The 19,267-nt window shown below is 33.3% G+C and overlaps 1 long non-coding RNA gene across 2 annotated transcripts; it reads right to left on the bottom strand.

The window, feature by feature from the left end:
* Positions 1–5,326: 5,326 nt before the first annotated feature.
* LOC141379071 (uncharacterized) lies at positions 5,327–18,870 on the bottom strand. 2 transcript variants are annotated; one of them, XR_015516731.2, is made up of 2 exons: positions 18,607–18,870; positions 5,327–5,529 (listed from the first exon to the last, which is right to left on the bottom strand). It is a non-coding gene; the product is annotated as an uncharacterized LOC141379071 (long non-coding RNA). The 2 variants fall into 2 exon arrangements; XR_015516732.2 differs by having other exon boundaries at positions 18,627–18,762.
* Between the last annotated feature and the right edge of the window lie 397 nt (positions 18,871–19,267).

Here is a 19,267-nt window from a genome sequence, read left to right as displayed (position 1 = left end):
GCAGAGTAAGTAGTTTGACCATTTTCTGCCGTTTATTATTCCTAGTCATTTTTCCCATAGGCGACTGAATCGGAAGTTCTGAAACAATCGCGGAAACAGGCGTACTTCCGCATTTTAGAATAAGGTGAATAATATCTGTGTTGAACATCTTGATTAGTTGCATCAGCTATGTTTGATTAGGGTTGGATCAAAACTGTGTAGAGCTGCTGCCCTCCAAGAATTGAGTTTGAGACCTATAATATTCAAATAGAACAGAGGATAAAGTTAGAATATGAATATATAATTTATATTAATATATAAATAGAACAGAGGACAAATATGGTAATTTGGCCTAACAGTATTCAAATACAAAAATTTAACATTCATTCATTTTCTTTTCAGCTTAGTCCCAGTATTAATCAGGGGTCACCACAGTGGAATAAAGCACCAACTTATGTTTTACACAGCGGATGCCCTTCCAGCTGCAACCCATCACTGGGAAACACCCATACACTCTCATTCACACATGATTAAACATATAATAACTTGATAATTATAGTACAAATAATTGTATATTGTAAATAATCTAATCCTGTAACTTTTGCAAATACACACATTGAGATATTGATCCTCAAGTGATATATCGTTCAGCCCAGTTCACACAGCTTTCAATTTTGCATACTGATTCTTGACCAAGGTCACTAATTAGTTATTTGTTCATTAAATAATTGTTCTGCTGGAATACAAGTGCATAATTTAACAGATAAGGTTTGACATTTTAAATATCCAATGCTGTCTGTTCCACTTGATTACTAAAATAGAAAAGGGGGTCCATATTTAATAAAAATCTTGTACTTTCCCTTTAACTAAAGCAGGGCCGGTCATTTCTTTAATCCATTGATTCTTTCAAGTCTCTTTCCATTGTAAAGTAATAACAAAAATAGCCTGGAACAAACTAAAATAGTTTGTGCTTGTATTCACCACAAAGTTTATGTGATATAAACAATTTGACAACTAAAGGCGCATTCACACTTATAATTTAGCAGTCCTTTCAAAACCTTTGAATCTCAATACACTCCAAAATACAATGACAAAGGAAACCCACAACTTTGCATTTCAAAAAACTCTCAGGATTATTTGGATTGAATTTATGCAGTTTAACCGTGATAAAGTAGATTTGTTGGAGCCATTTGTATTGCAGTAGTTTTTGAGTTTGGATGAAATTTTTTAGATTTGTATATACACTCTTTTTACCAATGGTTTCTAGACTTTGCAACTAAATATATAAAAAAATCTTTATTTCTGTTTATATTTATTTGTTAAGTTACTTTTGAGCCACTGAAAATAAGAGACTTTTTAAATTGTTGTGATATCTGAACATCTCACTAGAGATGTTCTAGTTTAACCCTTTGAATTACCTATCTGTCTGTCTTTCTGTATGCCTGTGTCTGTCTGTCTGTCTGTCTGTCTTTCTGTATGTCTGTGTCTGTCTGTCTGTCTTTCTGTATGTCTGTGTCTGTCTGTCTGTCTGTCTGTGTCTGTCTGTCTGTCTGTCTTTCTGTATGTCTGTGTCTGTCTGTCTGTCTTTCTGTATGTCTGTGTCTGTCTTTCTGTATGTCTGTTTCTGTCTGTCTGTCTGTCTGTCTGTCTGTCTGTCTTTCTTTCTGTATGTCTGTGTTTGTCTGTCTAATTGTTTATCTGTCCACCCCTTCGTTCATCCGCCTTTCTGTCTATCTATCTGTATGTCTGTCTGTCTATCTGTATGTCTGTCTGTCTATCTGTATATCTGTGTCTGTCTGTCTGCCTCTGTATGTTCATGCCTCCATTCGTTCATCTGCCCATCTGTCCGCCTGTCTTGTCAGCCCATCTGTCTTTCTGTCTGTGTCCGTCTGTCTGCCTCTGTCTGTACATCCCTCCGTTTGTCCATCTGCCAATCCCTTCATTCATTCAATCGTCTGTCTGCCTGTCTGTCTTTCTGTCTGTCTATCTGTATGTCTGTGTCTGTCTGTTTGTCTGTCTGTCCGTATGTCTGTCTGCCGAAGTGTGTCCATCCCTCCGTTTGTTCATTGCCCGTCTGTCTGTCTACTTCTGTTTGTCTATCTGTCTGCCTCAGTATCTTTACTCTTTGTGTGTCCATTCATCTGTCTATATCTATCTATCTGTCTTATCTATATGTATGTATGTATGTATGTATGTATGTATGTATGTATGTATGTATGTATGTATGTATGTATGTATGTATGTATGTATGCATGTATGCATGTATGTATGTATGTATGTATGTATGTATGTATATGCATGCCTCTGTTTGTCTTTCTGTCTGCCTCTGTATGTCTATCTTTCCGTCTGTCTATTTATCGATCTGTATGTCTGTCTGTTAGTATGTATGTCTGTTTTCTGTCTTTTTTTTCTATATGTCTGTGTATCCCCCTCTCTCTCTCTCTGTCTTTTTTTCTGGATGTCTGTCTATCTATCTGTGTGTATGTCTGTATACCTTTCTGTCTATCTATCTGTCTGTCCATTCGTCTGTCTGTTTATCTATCTGTCTATCTGTCTGTAAGTACAAAGCAACATTCATTCTTACATGCAGTTGTAATGTCTATCAACAGAGGGCGCAAGGATGCTGTCTTTAGGTAAAGATTCTGCATAAATACCAGCATTTTAATGCTGATCCTTGAAAGGAACAGTCACATGCATGAGACAATTTTTCAGACAAAATGTGATTTAATATTATTCCCCAAACAACCTCAAATTAAAATTGCAGTCATAATAAAATTCCTTCAGGGAAGCAACAAACAGATAATGCCTCTAAAATTGAATAAAGAAGATCTATCTAATTCGAGCTAAACGTGTTACATTTTAAGCACGAGGATAGAAAATGTGAGCTTAAAATATTAGACTTAAATATGAGCTGGGTCTAAAGATTGCTGATATTTTGCTGTAATTGCTGGAATGAACACTTCGGTGGAGACAGACAGTTAGTGTTCATTAAAGCAGACAGGAAATGGCTCACAGAGTAAACCTAAATTGCCCTTTGAAATGAAATGATGCACACGCACACACGCGCACACACAACCCCCTGACACTGTACTGTATACCATAAATATTAGCCTGGAATGGTTTGGGACAAAATGAAGATAAATTGGACAACAGTGAAATTGGTTCCATGTGTCAAGCAGGGAACAGTTCCCAATGGATCAAGGCCAGAAGTGTCTTATAAAGTAGCTGGTGAATGATCTAAACGGGTTCCGTGGATGTATTTGAGGCAGTTTTTCAGATGATTAATCAGTCAGTGCTGAAAATGCTGAATTTGCTGTTATCACTTCTAAAATGACATGCTCAAATCAAACAGAGCTGATTTAGACATTGCTTTATGAAGGCGAGGGCAAGTTCACACAAAAATAAACATTTTGTCACCATTTACTCACCCTTCACTTGTGCAAAACATATATGAGTTTCTTCTGTTTAACAAAATAAAGATTAAGCAATTTAAGTTTTTGGATGAAATATCTTGTAAAATTATGGAAATATGCGCAAATTACATCTATGAGATACACATTCATATGTGGATTTTACACATATAAAATATACATCATATACAGTGAAGTCAGAATTATTAGCCCCCCCTTTTATTTTTTTTATTTTTATTTTTTTATTCTTTTTTAACTATTTACCAAATGATGTTTAACAGAGCAAGGAAATTTTCACGGTATGTCTAATAATAATTTTTCTTCTGGAGAAAGTTTTAATAGACATATGGGAAATATGGCCACTTGCATATATATTTTTCAGCCATTGTAATTACAAATATGTACATACACTCACCGCCCACTTTGTTAGGAACACCTTACTAGTAACGGGTTGGACCTGATTTTGCCTTCAAAACTGCCTTAATCTTTGGTGGCATAAATTCATTGACAAGATGTTCAATTGATTTTAAAGGGCCCAAAATGTGACAAGACAATATCCCCCACACCATTATACCACCACCACCAGCCTGAACCGTTGATACAAGGCCGGATGGATTCATGCTTTCATGTTGTTGATGCCAAATTCTGACCCTACAATCTGAATGTTTGAAGTGTTGTGCATTCAAAGATGCTTATCTGCATACCTTAGTTGTAACGAGTGGTTATTTGAGTTACTGTTGATTTTCTATCAGCTCGAAGCAGTCTGGCCATTTTCCTCTGACATCAACAAGGCATTTGCAACCTCAGAACTGCCGCTCACTGGTTCAAAGTCACGTAAATCTCCTTTCTTACCCATTCTGATGCTCGGTATGAACTGCAGCAGATCGTCTTGACCATGTCTACATGCCTAAATGCATTGAGTTGCTGCCATTTGATCTAATTAGAAATTTGTGTTTACAAGGAGTTGGACAGGTGTACCTAATAAGAGTGTAATAAGAGTGAGTATATGTAATTCGTAATTCTACTGGTTAAAATTATATATATATATATATATATATATATATATATATATATATATATATATATATATATATATATATATATATATATATATATATATATATATTTGCCGCTTGCCGCTTTTGCAATATTTCTAAATATCATCATATGTGTCATAAGTAATTTGCATATATTCCCATATATCAGATTTCTGTTTGGCATCCCTTTAAGGCTGTAACATAACCAGTGTTTGAATTTATTCTAGTATTTGTAATATTCTGGTCATTTTCGTTTTATACTAAGTGATTTTAAATACATACAAATGTGTGTATGATGATGACTGTGCAGGTCACAATGTACTGTAGGTGATATACAGATGCTACAATGCATGAATCGTTTTGCTGATTTTGCAGTAGTTCGTCAAACACTTGCGATCTATTTCTTTTCTGTTCCGTTTGCTTTCTTGGAAAAAAAGGTCAGTGTTCAGATCTCACCAGCTGCCTTTGTGACCTACTGTGTCACGATTACAAGAGTCTGCCATTGTAATTGCGGCCTCTGTGGGACCCAAAGTAAGCTGCAATAATTGGCCTCGAAAGAATATAGACCTCCTTTGAATAGACTGCAATGCAATATTCACTGTGAGCTTATAGCAATGCCTGGAGGCACTCCATCAACGAGACTGAAAGAATCTTCACATTTTGCTCAAGGACACAAACAAATCAGATTAAAATGCACATTGATCAGACTTTGCAGCTATATCAAAAATACATTATATATCCAAGTTATAATTTTTTGTGCGAGCAATGAATCAATAAAGAATGAAAAATGTATTCCAAATATTTTTTACATTTAATTAATGGAAAATCTTTAAGGTTTTTGATTATCTTAGTTTTAGAGTTTCTATGTGTATTGACACAAAAGGAGACGGGAACCAGAGATGGAATTAAACAGTTTATTTAAATAGAATGGCAGGGTGAATAACAGGCATTAATGGAGATGAATTGCAGGATGTATATGCATGAGAATCAGAGGGACCAGAGGAGTATTGGTAGCCAGGCACACAGATAGATGGGATCAGGGACAACCAAAGGAAGTTCAGGAGAAACCACACTATGAAGGAGAGATGCAGACACTGGATATCCTAGGGAAATGAGAGAGTAAACTTAGATTTTATAGATAGAGTAGATTTTAGACACTGACTGTGTGGTGAGTGTAATCTTTCTAATACCAATGAGGCCAATTTCCTGACATTTTATCCTACCCATCAGATTAACAGTGTATTTGAATGGTTCTGATGTTGGTTTTAGGTAGGCAGCTTCATATCACACTACTCCACATTAAAATTTACATTGGAAGCAAAATCTGATGGGTAGCATATTGCATCATCAAAATATGCTACCTACTTTTTGAATGGGAGGTGGGACAATTTACCAAGATAGGACAAATCGACAGAACACCAGACACTGAGGACTGGCGAGAAGTTTTATGGTACTGGTGTGATGACAGTGAATGATGTGCTGGTGCCTGGCTAATTAGTAATCAGGTGACTGTAATCGTGATGATTAGGGTGACTGAGCATGCATTGGGAGAACCGGGCCTGTCTGTGAAATGTATACAGTATGCTTTCTCAGATGTGAGCATATATAACCAATTTAATTGGATGTAATTAAATTACATATCCTCTAAAAAATTAAAATGTTACTATTACTAAAGGATTACTATTTATTTTAAGGTAATGTAATTACAGCCCCTTATAACATACTTGGCTTAAATGACTAAATTCAATAGTATAAATTAGTTCAGTAAAGCAGTGTAATTGTATTTTTCTGCTTTACAAATATTTTCAGAATAATTCTATTTTTCAACTAAAGGAGGTTGCATTTATCAATATGAGATGACAAAAAATAGTTCTGGTTTAAATTCAGAAAATCAGAGTAACTTTTATTATTCAGACATTTTAAATAAAAATTATTATTTTTTTAACCAAAAAAGGTTATTGTTGTTTGACAATTGCACGTACTTAAGAATCTAAGAATTGAGTAAATGACTGTAAATGGTGTGTATGAAAATATGATGTCATTGCTGACATGATGTTTTACTTTTACTTTCCTTAAGTATTGCATTTTTAAATACAACTAAAATACCCTGTTTGATCTAAATAGTTAAAAACAAGAGTTTATTTAATTTAATTTCTATTGCTGATAAATTAAAGTTTTCAGGAATATTTAATAGGTATATAAATTCCTTACTGAGTAATTAAAACACCCCTCAGATATGGTAATTTAAGCACACATACGTAATTACAATTTTTTCATTTTTAATAATGTAATTAGTAATTAATATCTTTTTTTGATGTAATGTTCCCAACACTGAATTCAACAGAGTTTGTAGTTTTAGTCTTTGGCTTAGTTGGTTAAGTCCAGACCTAAAAGCTATTTTTAAGCTATATTTTTCAGTAGTCTACAGAACAAGCCATCATTATACGAAAACTTGCCTAATAACCCTAACATGCTTAGTTAACCTAATTAATCAAGTTAAGCCTTTAAATGGCACTTTGAGCTGTACAGAAGTGTCTTGAAAAAAATCTAGTAAAACATTATTTACTGTCAGCATGGCAAAGATAAACACGCACACACACACACGCACGCACGCACGCACGCACGCACGCACGCACGCACGCACACACACACACACACACACACACACACACACACACACACAAACACACATTTAATTATTTGCCTAGTGTTATTTAATTATTTGCCTTTCACACCCTAAGTAACCTTACAGTATTATGTATTGTGCTGTACAAGCCAGTTCCATCTGGGTATAAAAATAGGTGTGAAAATGGGAGTTCATCCTTGTGGATTTGTGGAGATGATGTTTTTCATCATGCTTCGTGGCGTTATATATTCATGTATTCCTCTGACAGGTAGTTCATAAGACCTGTAAGTGTAGCACTGTGCGAAACATGAAGTACATTATCCTATTAAAATTCAGCATGAAGGAATTACATGCCCGAGCCCACCGAACAAATGAGACACATGGTCATGCAGGTCATTTCATTCTCTCTCTTCCTCCTTTTCCACTTTCATTCGCACACACGGACGACTCTGAAGACTGCAGAACATTTTCTCTTATTTTCATCAAGAGACAGAGATTACTTGAGATTTTTAATTAGTTTGGATTACATTTAGATTACATTCATGCAAAACTTTATGTGATATCACATATTGAAGTAGGATAATCTTGCTCTATTTTGTCAGATACAAGAACAGTTTATATATATATATATATATATATATATATATATACATATATATATATATATATATATATATATATATATATATATATACATATATATATATATATATATATATATATATATATATATATATATATATATATATATATATATATATATATATAATTCTTTATCACCATCAAGAGTCTCAACAACTTCTGTTTAAACTGAAATGTATAGACAGGTAATACTTCAAATGCATTAATATACCTCATTAGTGGTTGCTGATTGTAATCTTAACATAAAACCATGAAGTAAATAAAAAAAAAAAAAGTAAGCAACCTGACAAAAACTGAATTTGAAAAACATGAAATTCAAAGCATTGTCACTGCCACAACCAATATTATATATCTTAAAAAACACAGAGCACATATGACAGTATCATTGAGAAACATCAAACAATAACTTTGGAAACATGACAAATCACATGGAATCATAAATCTATACAAGAAGCAGAATACCAAAAAAAAAAAAAAAAGAAAAAAAAAGAAAAGAAAATTTAGAATAATCAATAAATCATGAACAGTCTTACTGCAATTATGCACATAATATCACATGTAATCAATAAAAAGTAGCATACACTACTACATTATTACTCTAACCACAAGCATTTGATTTTTGCAATCTTATTACGTAATTTAAATTACATTTAATCCATTAGCAAGTTTTGGTGGTAGATATAGTGAAGCATTTGTTGTTTAGCAAAAAAAATAAAGTCATAGACTTCGTTTTCAGCTGGCTTAAAAAATAAATGTTTATAGATTGTAGCTGAACCTGATTTCCTTTACCCTCTCTCTATCTTTTCCTCATCAGAAAGCATCAAATCAGTAAACTGCTATCTAAACAGCGCTGACGTCACCACCAGAAAGCTCTTATTGACTCTTTCTGCTTTTGTGTTACATGTACATGCACATCAAGACCAAGAGATTTCCAATAATATGGATCCCAAATGTAAGCACATGTTAATTATGAGGAAATAATTGGTTACAAGTAAAGGCCTGTCTACATTAAGAACCATCATACATTCTGAATGATAAAAATAGCTATATTGACATCCACCTCATATTTCATGTAAAAGCAGGTGCATCCATTGTAACATACATGCGTCACAACTTCCTATCTAATTCACTTCCATTCATTTTTAGCCATATAAAAGAGCTCACCATGCACTTTAATGTTGCAAACTGGAATTTTAGCAATCCATTTGTGAGGAATTGCTAAACACAAACACATCACAGACACAACACTCAACCAAATCTTAAGCCTCTAATAACTTTTTTTATTTGTCTTTACGACTAACATAAAGGAAAATTTGATGATGTTTCCACATTTTGATAACAAAATGAGAGATTGTGCTGGGCCATCTCCGCACATATAATCATTGCATATCATTGCTCAACATTGACATCTGATACTAAACGTGAGTGAACTGTCGCTGGCGTTGGTTGGTTTCGTTCGTACGTCATGGCGAAACACCTAATGAATCGGTATCAAGGCGACTCGTTTGAAGCACTATGAGTCGACTCTTTTATAGATGAATCAACCGTTTTAAACACTGTATTCTTACAGATTTAAGCCTTAGCTGGATACTTCACTTCACTTAGAGCTGTGTTACACACTACATGGAGGGGAATTTTCAAAAACCCATAATATGGGCTCTTTAAGGTAATGTAATTACAGCCCCTTATAACATACTTGGCTTAAATGACTAAATTCAATAGTATAAATTAGTTCAGTAAAGCAGTGTAATTGTATTTTTCTGCTTTACAAATATTTTCAGAATAATTCTATTTTTCAACTAAAGGAGGTTGCATTTATCAATATGAGATGACAAAAAATAGTTCTGGTTTAAATTCAGAAAATCAGAGTAACTTTTATTTTTCAGACATTTTAAATAAAAATTATTATTTTTTTTTAACCAAAAAAGGTTATTGTTGTTTGACAATTGCACGTACTTAAGAATCTAAGAATTGAGTAAATGACAGTAAATGGTGTGTATGAAAATATGTACAAAATATGTTTTGTACAAAACAAAACAAAACAAACACGAATTATGTATGTTTGAATTATTAGCCCCCATGGATTATAAGCCTCCTGTTTATTTTTTCTTCAATTTCTGTTGAACGGAGAGAAGATTATTTCAACACATTTGAAAGTAAATAATACTGTCATGATGACAATAAATAATATTTTACTAGATTATCAAAAAAAAAAAAAAAAAAAAAAAAAAAAATATATATATATATATATATATATATATATATATATATATATATATATATATATATATATATATATATATAGTTTTTTTAACTGCTTTTATTCTAGCCGAAATAAAATAAATAAGACTTTCTCCATAAAAAATGTTATCTATCTATCTATCTATCTATCTATCTATCTATCTATCTATCTATCTATCTATCTATCTATCTATCTATCTATCTATCTATCTATCCAAAAATGCACATACAAGCAAGTTTTTGCAGCTTTATTTTGGGATTTTCCCTTCATACATAAAAATATCTAGAAGGCATGGGACAGTTTTTCTCAGTTACTTTGGTGCATTTCTCACAACACTATTTACATTTGCACAACAGTTAATGCATTTCTCAAAACAATTCGTACAAACTGCAAAACCTAGCTGATAACCTGCAAAAGTGTTTCACTTGCTCAAAATGGATAGCTCATTCCTTAAAAGCAAGTATTGATGTCAATGAAAGTGTCAGTGTCATCAAGATGAAAAGTCCTGCCACTATTGTTTTTTAACAAGATAGTCAAATGGCTTTGTCATGTTTTTATTATGACAGTTTACTCTATAAATGTTTTCCAATGCAAAAAAAGTCAGATTTTGGTGACACTTGAAAATTGGTTAAATTGTTTGTTAAAACAAAAGATTTATTTATTTTTTATAAAATTATCTTGACAGATTTTGACAACTAGTTTAACATTTCTTTATGTAATAACTCAAGTAATGAAATGAGGACAATTAGTTTTTTATGGAATGACTATTCAACATTCACAAATTTATTTAATTTTGACTGACATGACATAAGCAAATGATAATGTTATGAAACAGCAGAGAGTTTTGTGAAAGTAATTGATGCTTGTCCAAAAGCATTTGCAATTTTTTGGAAGGAATGAGAAACTGCTAATATGATGTGCACAAATGACTAATTGTTTTAAGAAATGCATTACCTGTCAAGCAAATAAAAATAGTGTTGTGAGAAATGCACCAAAGCCACTAAGAAAAGCTGTAACATGACATCAGATTGATGTTGAACCCCAACGTTATGGGGACATTGCGTTTAGTGTATAAATGAAAATCGGGTAGATCCTTAGACGCTGACTAGACATTAAATTTTGGTCACCTGACGTCACAACCTAAATCTAACCTAATATTAACACCTTGTTATGACAATGTGTGCCTGCTCTGTATACCTTATCACTGTTCCCTCTTCTTAAGCTGAGATTCTATGTAAGGACACAACTACATCTAAACAGAGCAGACTGCATGCCAGTTTCAAGAGAAAAGGAAAGACACCATCATTAGCAACTCTGTTTACAAAAAGAGGTGGAAGAATGGCAGAGTCCATAGTTTTCTTAGAGGCACGCACACATGAAGAAGTAGCTGGTTACATAAACTGTCATGAAATTCAAACGTCAATTATGGCACATAAATACAATTTAAATAATACGCATAAATAGACACAGCTGCATGCTTTCTTTTCAAATTCTCTGAGCTGACAGACACCACAAACCTGACTAAACACAAGAAATCTACAAATGTGAACATTTATTCTGATGTCACCTTTTAACTAAAGTGTTACTAATACCATATCTATTATTTGAGCTGTATAGCTGTTTAAACATCCATTTGAAGGTCACATTTCATTCAATAAAATTGACTTTTCAAAATGCCACTACATGAACTGCATTGCCAAGACATCCAACAAACCTTTTGACCTTGGACTAGTGTTATAGATTAACCTTGAAGAAGTAAAAAATGAAAAGCGACCAACAAACAGTGCTCCCCGAAGTCCATTAAGCTATTTGAGACCGACTACACTAGTCACAAATCATTTCTCATACGTCCAGAAGTGAGTTCATGCAGTGCTAGTAAATCTTCTGGCCTCAGCAATTCAAGATTCAGCCGTTTTGTTGATGTGCTTGTTATGCAACACTTCTGTCTACTGACACAAGCCTGTCTGTCCTTCCTCCATTTAACCTTTCTGTACAAGCTCCCAGAGACGTTTGTGATTCCCGATATCTCCAGCTACCAGGAGAGAACGCCTCTTTGTACACAACTTCCCCGTTTTAATGTGGTTTTAAAAGGCTTTTCATATCATTCACATAGCAAGTGGCTCCCTTTTGCACTTAAACTTGAAAAGGAAAAGGATGACAGAAGACAGCCTGCTTTCTGCACCGGGAGCAAAAAAAAAAACACCCAAAAAACTCTTCATTGGAGATGGCGACAGCAGCGGTGATGATGCTAGAGCCAATTTAGTTCTCCCGCTGAAGCCCTTGAGCCCAAAAAGGGGTGGGGGGGTTGGGTGCTGAGGTGATTGACGACCAAAGCACAGAGCGTGCACCGCTTTAACAATTGCACAAGACGCTCACAAAGCAATTTCTGCACTGCCAAAGTCCATATGAGCCGAGTTTATCAAAACGTCTGAGTGTTGTAGAAGGTCTGTGTGGAGATGGAGGAGCTAACACTGACCATAACAACATATGTCCAACATTATCAAAGTAAACAAGTTACTGTAGAGTTTATGAAAGATTACGTTTCAAATGCTATCAAAAACAGAACCCAAAGGTCATGGACACAATAGACATGTGGGGGTACATGTTCCAGTATGCTGGTTGGTTGATTTAAGTTACATTTATGGGCTTTTCTACCTCACTTCATCAATATCAAAATTGCTGCAAAAGGAAAATGACAGTGATTTAAATACAGCTGATTAATGTTTGTAAACTCTTTTATGGTAGAAATGTAACATTTTTAGACAAAATGATGCTGTGATGTCATTGCATGATGATGTCATTTTGTTGATATGACACATTGCTTAAAAAAAACAAGATATGACACAAAGCTGTAAGCAAATACAAATTAGCCTTTGTTGTGTTCCAGACAACTTGGAATTTACTTTTCCTACTTCCTAGTGGTAAATAATGACTAGACTGACATTTGACGTCAATCATCTGACCTGCAAACACAGCACAACCCTGACTTCAGCAAGATGAGTCACTTGACATCACTTCACAGATGTTGGCTAGTTCTGCTAAAGCAAGATTAGCACTGGGCTATCTTATGTGAAATATATGACTAAACTTTCAAATATGATTACACTGCAAAATAAGTGGGAACCCTATTAATAAAGATTTTTATTTAATTTTATTAGATTTAAAGTTAAATATTTTTTTTTGTCAGCTATTTTCTATTGTTTTAGCAATAATTGACAATAAAATGAAATGTTAAAAAAATATTCATATCTCAAATGGTAAAAATGCGATTATGATATGCGATTGACTGGAATGCATTGCAGTCAGAAGTGGGACACTTCACTGCTGAAATTCCTAAGTTGTGTGGAATGTAGGTAGCATAATTATGCAAAATTGGGGTGCGTTTCCCAAAACCATCGTTAGCCAACTACGGTTGCAAGTTCCGTTGTTACAAACATAGTTTGTTGATTTGCCGTTTCCCAAATCCATCTCTCCAATGAACATTCGCAAACTTCGTCGCAAACTTGAGCACTCGCAAGCACACCTCTGAAGCTGTAGTTAGAAACATAGTTCCTGGCTGTGTTCTATTGCCAATTATCCCCCTATGCACCATTCATTTAGAACTTTCTAAGATTCAAAGTTGGAATTATTAATAATAAAAAATCATTAAGGTCATCTCTCTTAGGTGTAATTTGCTTTTAAACTATTTTTATAGTTCAGTTTTAGCGATCTTCATGTTTACAATTGTGCTCCCTTCGTAGTGCATTTGATGTCATTTGATGTCATTTTGAACACAGCCTCATATGCTATAGGTGACCTATTATTTAAAAGTAGAATTTATGTTACGTCTCCAAAGCTTGTGAAAACAAAAAGCATACGTTAATTCTTTTCATTTATAGTAGGTTATTTATTAAGTATCTGTACTGTATATGACATGGGCCTGCTGGTTAGAACTTACTGCTGTGAATTTCAAGTGTCATATTGTAAAAGTAGACTTTTCTACCAAATTTTAAACTAATATATAAATTAACATTAACATATAAATTAATAAATAAATGAACAATGTCCTACTTAATAATAATAATAATAATAATAATAATAATAATAATAATAATAAGAAGAAGAAGAAGAAGAAGAAGAAGAAGAAGAAATATCAGTAATATTATTAAAATTATTATTAAAGTATGATTTTTTCATTTCTTATGCATGATAAATATAAAATTTCATTTAATAATAATAGCCTTATTATTTATTTATTTATATGATTTATATAAGATATTAGAATTTGTGTTAGCTTTTGTAAATAATTTTATGTTTTAAAATAGGATATGTCATATTCTCAATAATCTCAATTTATTAAGGAAACATAGGCCCTATATGTGCCATTTACATATATTTCAGTTACAGTTTTTCTCAGACACTTTGGTGCATTTCTCACAACACTATTTACATTTGCACAATAGGTAATGCATTTGCTTATGTCATGTCAGTCAAAATTTACTAAACTTGTGAATGCTGAATAGTCATTCCATATAGAATGTAATATAGTCCTAAATGTAATAGTCCTCATTTCATTACTTGAGTCATTACATACAGAAATGTTGAACTAGTTGTCAAAATCTGTCAAGCTAATTTAATAATTTTTTAAGATCTTTTTTTTTTCCTCAAAATGTCAGGTAAATTGGACGATTTTATGAATGATTTACAGACCTGTGTATGTTGTAGGTTCAGTTCCAATATGTACTGCAATATTGTTTACAGTTGTGCACAGCTCCCAAATGAAGTTTGTGTTTGTTGTAAATAAGGGTGTATTTATTCTTTTGCACAATGCTGTGAATAAATTAGAATTGCAGTGAGCAAATGCAGTAAAAATGTGAAATATACTACTTTACTGTAGTTTGTCAAATGGCTGTCTTGAGCATTTTTAGGAAGTGTCACCAAAATCTGACTTTTTTGTGCATTGGAAAACAATTACAGAGTAAACTGTCACAATGAAAACATGACAAAGCCATTTGACTGTCTTGTTCATAAACAATGATGGCAGGACTTTTCATCTTGATGACACTGACACTTTTATTGACATCAATACTTGCTTTTAAGGAATGAGCTATCCATTTTAAGCAAGTGACACTTTTGCAGGTTATCAGCTAGGTTTTGCAGTTTGTACTAATTGTTTTGAGAAATTCATTAACTGACTAAATGACACGTCCATACCTGCCAACATTTGTCTCTAAAAATCTAGGAGCAGGGAAAATGGTGGACGATGGTGGCTGTTGTCACATGGGGCCCTATCATACACCCGGCGCAATGTGGTGTGACGCAAGTTTTGCACCACGCTGCTTAAATAGCAAATGCATTTGCTCTCATATGTGCGCCCATAGGCGTGTTGAGGTGCGTTGCTGGCGCGTTGCTATTTTGAGAGACTACAGTATAATGGACTGTGCAATAGACCAGATCAAGACGGTGTATAGCCCAACGCAGAGCGCATTAGTTGTGGCCCTCGATTACAAACTGCTTAATACACACAAGATTTACAGCGATACGCAAATATCTTTATTTGTATTATTATTTATAATAATTTATTATTAAATAAATTTTTTTGTTTTAATATTTAATAAATTTATTATTTGTAGTATTATTTATTTTATGCATATTCATATTTGTTTTTATTAAAAACAAGCTTAGATTTGCCCACCTGTCAGGTTTTAGATCATATGGGGCATAGCATGTATATTTGGACACAATTCAGTTTTTTGAGCACACTTCGTTATTATTGTTCATTTATTCATTTGCTGGAAATTAGAACTGAATTTAGAAATAGTTTTGAAACAAATCTTTGTGCTTGACAAGCAAAATTAATTATTTATAGGCTAATGGATGTCTGTGCGCACAAGAAGTTTCCCTATCCACGAGAGTGAAAATGAAAATAAAGAATAAGAAGGCTCATCTTTCATTCTCACATGTAGATGCTCTGTTTAACTGTTTTCTTACTAGTGAAAGGCTAATTTTTTCCACTTACAAAGTCTGTCATGAAAACAGCAAATGCGCTATGGCACGACGCAACTGACTCTTTAAGGGAATGAGAGATGAGACTCTGATTCGTTTATTCTCAAAACACACCTAAACTCATTAAGAGAATAAGCTCAACCCTGTTAGACAATGTGCCACGGCTCAAGGCGGAATTTTTCAGACCTTAAAATAGCAAAAGTAGATTCTGACACACCCTTAATGTGTTTGCGCCCTGCGCTATGGACTTTGCGCATGGATCATCAAAATAGAGGCCATGGTGTCCTTGCCACTGTACTGTCATCCTTCATTATTATTTTGAGGAACTGAAGCTGATGTGGTCATAATAATACTGTTTCCCCAAACCGAAAAGTTCTAACAACTGATGTAGCTTAATATTTGTTTTCACAGTATAAAATGTGTGTAGTTTTGGTGAAATAAAATAACTGTAATCAATAAAATGTCCATCATATAAATGTAAATTAGTCAGAAAAACGTAAATTGTACTAGCTTTTTAGATGATATAGATATAGACATATTTATCTAGATATGATATAGCTAGTCACATGTGTTTCTGTAATAGTTCAACCACAGTGGGGTTATGCATTAGCATTCTATTGTAAAACTATATTCTACAGTAACATGTTATGTCAGTTAGCATTGAATTATAAATTTACTTACTTATGAAAATATTACTGGAGTTTTTTGGAAGAAAGAACAAAATGGGAGGGTGGCAGTAGATGGGTCTGAAATATGGGAGACTCCTGAGAGATAAGTGAGAGTTGGCAGGTATGGACTTGTCTTGTGTATTCTATTGTATTTGCTATAAATGAATAATAGACTATTTTGGAGGATGTAAACTATAACAATGGTCCCAACGTATTTCCTGTTTTACATTTTTAATTTTCATAGCTTCCAAAAATCGAAAAATGTCCACATATTGATAATAATGCTATGATAGCTGTTGTAACATGAAGATATTATTGAATTGCCTCTTGTTAGAGCTATGAAATGGTATGATAAGAAGCAGGAAATGCTTGTAGGCCAATGACATTACCAAATTGAACCTTCTATAGGTAGGTCAGTGTATGCTCTATTCAGCTGTTTTCGTGTCTGTCAGCTTTAACTATATTTAAAAATTAATAAAGTATTACAACTGAGAACAATGTTTTGTGTAAAGTTTATGTTTCAAATTTATATATCAGCAAAATAAACAGCCAATAAACTGTCTATTAACAGCTTGGATATATCCCTTACTTACTGAGTGAGAAATTTTCGGTAAAACTTTATAATAACTACACACTATAAACCATGTATTAAGCATTAGCATCTAGTGAATTCATTATTTGTTAAGCATTAACTCTACATTAATAAATGTTAGTAAGCAGTTTACAACTGCAGCTACAAATGCCTTATTCATGACTTACAACCACATGTATAACGAGCTTAATAATTGTACTTTCATACTTTGTTAATGGTTTATTTTTCATTACTAAATTAAGTATTGCATTATTTACAAACCAGTTGTATTTAAGAGTAGTTGGAGGTTTTTAACATCATTCAGAATGAGTTAGTAAATGATTAATAAACTGTTGAAATCAAGGTTTATAAATCTTATTATTCAGGTGGTCTTATTAATGGTTACTATGTATGTTAACAAATGCTTTATTAACTCAACTCCATGCAGTTTTGTGACCTGATCTTATGTGAGGACTATTCATGCTTCATAAATCCCTTATAAATGATAATTAAAGGTTTGGTATTAAATGAACAATAATCATTGCAATCTTATCTAAAAAGTCAAATTATTGTAAATATTTAACATTGAAAAAGATGCAATGTTTAAACTGTACAGTCATTTTTTTTAGATCAGGTTGCAAAGATTTACTTTTCATTTGATACAGTTTGATTTGTGTATCTTCAAATGAATAGAAATGAATAATGTTGTTTATGTACTTCTTTCCTTTTTAGAATTTAACTGACTCTTTAATTGTCATTTATAAGGCATTTATAAAGCAAGAATAGTCCTCACTTTAGATTAGGTCACAAAACTGGATAACGTTGAATTAATAAAGCATTTATTAACACATTAGTTAACTTAAAATATATGCCTGAATAATAATATATATAAATGTTGATTTCAATAGTTTATTAATCATTTACTAAATCATTCTGAATGATCTTAAAAAAACCACCAACTGTGCTTAAATAACTGGTTTGTAAATAATGCAATACTTAATTTAGTAATGACAAATAAATCATTAACAAAGTATGAAAGTACAATTATTACGCTCATTATACACGTGGTTGTAAGTCAAGAATACAGCATTAATAGCTGCAGTTATAAACTGCTTACTAACATTTATTAATGTAGAGTTAATGCTTAACAGATAATGAATTCACTATTTGCTAATGCTTAATAAATGATTCATAGTGTGTAGTTATTATAAAGTGTTACCAAATTTTCGGTGATGCAAATTGAATAGATAATTTTGTTCAGAAATATGGTCTTTTTTTAGACATGAACTATTGAAACAAATGAATAAATTTGCAAGCTTTTAACTAATTATCGTATCTGAAATACAGTCTAGTGTGCACTGTAAATTTCTCTGTGTGTGGTTATGTAAATATAAAATATAAGCTCAAGCCTGACTCTATTTACTACTGTACATGAATGCAACTCACTGCAATTCATCTCCCCTTACAAGATTGGATCAGGTCGTCCATCGATGGATTCAGTTGGTGTCATCGCTGAACAATGAGACCTTGCTCTCCATCTGACAGCTCTGAGGAAACACGCGGGTTTAAGCAGCCGCCGAGCCACGGGAGAATCACTTCAGCTGCTGAAGGCCATTGATCTTCTCCGGCTCCTATCCCGCCTGACGAGAAAGCGAAGAGCTCTCCGGAGAAACATATTTTCACAGCCATTCATCACCACCTGCAACGTTAATGTGTTACACATGAACACGCACATGCAAAAACCTTGTTGATTTGCATGCTCATAAATGTGGTCGTTCTGAAGTATAAATGTAGGACAGCACATAGTCAAAAGCTGCTGTAAGCATTTCAGGAATACATGCATAACATTGTCCTTCTACCTGACAGATATCATTTGAATGGGTGTGCTTAGAAAAATGAGAAATTGCTTCTGTGACAGCCTTAGGCACGATAACTAAAAAAAAAAATTTGCATACTTCTGCAATATATTATTGGTAAGTTGTGTAAACACAGGCAGAGTGTATCCTATTACAAGTACCCAAGTGGAAACTCGCAACGTGTTCCATTTGGAAGACTTCCTTCCTATGGGGCTGTTTACACCTGGTCATTTCATGCATCTTTTTCTGAC

This window comes from Danio rerio, chromosome 19 (genome assembly GCF_052040795.2).
Source record: "Danio rerio strain M-AB ecotype USA chromosome 19, GRCz13ab, whole genome shotgun sequence".
Taxonomy (NCBI): Eukaryota; Metazoa; Chordata; class Actinopteri; order Cypriniformes; family Danionidae; genus Danio; species Danio rerio.
Note: the sequence above shows the minus strand (reverse complement) of the source record. Positions and strands in the feature narration are given on the sequence as shown.